Genomic DNA, 3311 nt, shown 5'->3' with positions numbered 1-3311 from the left:
GTAGCGGTTCCACTTCCTGTCCTTTAACTAAAATGGTTTCAGATCAGCAGAGACTAAATGCTGAAAATCCCAAATGAAAACTAAAGCAGAGCGGTGAAGATGTGTTGAGGGAACGACCCACGGAGAACCTCAGAGCAACGCTGAGGGAACATTCTCCATATTAACATATCAAAGTGTTGGAGGATGGAGCTGGACCTGCTGCCGGCGCTGGGTTCAGACACTAATGAGCTGCTGTGAAGTGAAGATCCAACCATCACACAGGAAATAGAGCGATGCAGCGAGGAAACGGACCAGAACCAGCTCCACATGGAACCGGCCGTCGGACCAGACGTCCTTTACAGTTTCTGGTCTGAAACCTTGCTGCAGTTAAAGAAACACCAAACGGACTGTAGATCAGAACCAACACAGAACCATGTGCTTTCAGAACTCCTCACTAAGATACAGATCAGAGTCAGATGCAATGAATCCACAGCCAGCGGGACATCGTCCACACCATGCAAACACCTACAGGAGTAAAGTCCTGATGGTTCTGCTCACACTGTAGAACCAACAGACGCTGGACAGAACTCCAGCTCAATGTAGGAACCGGGTTTGTTCTATCAGAGTATCTGGAGAACTTTACAGCGACGATGTTGGTGAGAACATCAGAGGACAGAAGACATGACGTCCTCTCTGAGTTCATCCAATCAGCAGAGACCCAGAGAGGAGGAACTTTGCTCTTCATGAACATGTCCCTGAAGCAGGTTCTCCAGGTTCTCCAGGAACCATTCTCAATTCCTCCACTGGTTTTGATAATAAACGTGTTTTGGTTTCTACAAGTATTGACATCAGTTTGTATTCCAGATAGCAGCAGCCTCCAGGTTCCCTCAGACCAGATGTTCTCTCAGCCAGCAGGAGAACTGAGGTCAGCATCAGGCCCAGAAGAACCCGATGGGACGCTTCCGCTGCTGCCAATAAAGATTTAAGATTCAACCGATCACATGTGGATTTAAGCAGCCGAGCCCACAGAACCAAAACGTCTGAGCCACACAGACCTGGAGCTCGCTTCAACAGCACCACAGAAGAAGAAACAGAAGAAGAACTGGAGGGCTTCCAGCTCCACGGAGCCACCGAGGCGCCTCGAAACCAGATCCACCGAGAGAGCGAGGCAGCTGCAGAGACCCGCATCATCTGGCAGCGTGTGTGTGTGTGTGTGGTGTGTGTGGTGTGTGTGGTGCGTGTGTGTGTGTGTGTGTGTGTGTGCGTGTGCGTGCGCGTGCGCGTGTGCGTGTGTGTGTGTGTGTGTGCTGCGGCGCTGCCAGCAGCAGGCTGAACTAATCAGTTAGCGTGTTAGCGTGTTAGCTGCGCGACCTTTTGACCTCCGACAGACGCAGTAAAACATGAAAACAGCAGAAACATGCCGAGACTCACAGCTGCTGCTGCTGTCGCACAAAACAACACAAACATCAGCTGTGTGACGCGGTGCGAGCAGCCAGACGTAACCATGGAGACGGAAACACACAACACACAAACACACAAACACACATTCCTCCAGCTGCTTTCAAGCTGATGAACAGAATCAGACCTGCAACGATTACAGCACACAGAGCTGTGTGTGTGTGTGTGTGTGTGTGTGTGTGTGTGTGTTACCTGGTGCGGGTGCTCAGGTGGACTCAGCAGGGACCTGAAACACACACATCAGGACAAACCGATTATGTAACTTCATCTTTTCATGCAGAGAGTTTTGCATGTGTTCATATATTACTTGTAGGGGGTCAGAGGTCAGAGGTCAGAGGTCAGAGGTCAGGGGTCATGGGTCGGGGGTCGGGGTCGCGGTGAGCGGTCTGCACCGTTCTGTTCGTTGTGCTCGTTGCCGTGCCAATAAAACAAATCTGGATCTGAACTGAGAAGCGGTCGGTGACGCTGCCCTCTAGAGGCCACGCTGCTCATTACAGTCTGTTCAACAGTAAACAATCAATAATCTGTAAAACAAACAAACAAACAAACAAACAGAATAAACAGGAAGTAAAAGTAAAGCTCAAAGTAAACCATTAATCCTGAAGTCAGTCTGGATCGGACATGAACCCATCGGTAGAAACATGTCGGCTGGAACGAAACCAGAACACAAGACGTGGTTCTGAAGCAACTGAGGCTGAACTCTGTGTTCGCCACAAACATCCACCATCACGACTAAACACCACAAAGTGACCCAAACGAGACCAGAACCAGGAGCAGCTGAGGACTCCTCTGGTGTCTCTTCATCAAACCCACAGAAGCTTCTTCTTTTCTCAGGATGGTGAAAATGTTTGTGACAACAAGTGATTCTGCTGAACAAGAACCAAGTGTGAAGGAATGAAGCTCTGATGAAGTTCTGATGAAGTTCTGATGAAGCTCTGATGAAGTTCTGATGAGGTTCTGCTGAAGTTCTGATGAAGTTCTGATGAAGCTCTGATGAAGCTCTGATGAAGCTCTGATGAAGTTCTGATGAAGCTCTGATGAAGTTCTGATGAAGCTCTGATGAAGCTCTGATGAAGTTCTGCTGAGGTTCTGATGAGGTGTAGCATCAGGAGACTGTGCAGCCTGAGCAGCCGACCAATGGGAGCACAGACGGGATCAGAGCTGAAGGTGGAACTTTTCTTGTTCAAATCCCGTCACGACTGGATCACCGTGACCGGAACCGACCTGTCGACGGACCTGAGCTGAGTAGAAGTAGTCGGATTACAGTTTACAGAACAGAACCCGAACGTTCTCCAAGACGCGACGCGACACGTTCAGACATCGACGGATCAGACGGCTCGTTGTCTCAGTACCATAAACACCCACAGAACCTCCTCATGGTTCCCCACTGAACACCTGCACATGACAAGCTGGTTCTGGTTCCACAGACAGAACCGGTTCCAACCCCAAATGAGTCTATAATGACCTGAAACTCGTCTGAAATCATTCAAAAATCAGTCCGAACGATAATGTGAATCCCTAAGTCATTAAGAAAAGCTTCTGGTTCCACTGACTGGACCTGTGAGGTTCTGGCTTCCTAAACGAGACCACTGGCTGATTTTATTTGTCATGTATGACAGCAGACGTTCACATGTTGAGGTTCTAAATGAACCCAAAACGTCAGCCGGTCCATTTTTTAACCATCGTCAGAAACGAACAAAACGAGAAAAAAACAAAGTGAAACGAAACCCGACTGATGGAGGTCCGGTCAGCTGGTACCATGGCAACGCTGCAGCTCATCATCCACCTGAGACTGTGTGTGTGTGTGTGTGTGTGTGTGTGTGTGTGTGTGTGTGTGTGTGTTGTAATTACTCCAGTGAGTCTCTGGCAGCATC

General features: G+C 49.0%; 1 long non-coding RNA gene across 1 annotated transcript in view; it reads right to left on the bottom strand.

The window, feature by feature from the left end:
- Positions 1-1756: 1756 nt before the first annotated feature.
- LOC103373588 (uncharacterized) overlaps positions 1757-3311 on the bottom strand; it is a 15949-nt gene continuing 14394 nt past the window's right edge. Inside the window, exon 3 of the long non-coding RNA XR_521078.1 lies at positions 1757-1961. This is a non-coding gene — a long non-coding RNA (uncharacterized LOC103373588). The remainder of the gene's footprint in view (positions 1962-3311) is intronic.

Source organism: Stegastes partitus, unplaced genomic scaffold (genome assembly GCF_000690725.1).
Source record: "Stegastes partitus isolate 25-593 unplaced genomic scaffold, Stegastes_partitus-1.0.2 Scaffold2021, whole genome shotgun sequence".
NCBI lineage: Eukaryota > Metazoa > Chordata > Actinopteri > Pomacentridae > Stegastes > Stegastes partitus.
The sequence above is the reverse complement of the archived record's forward strand: the minus strand, read 5'-3'. Positions and strand labels throughout refer to the sequence as shown.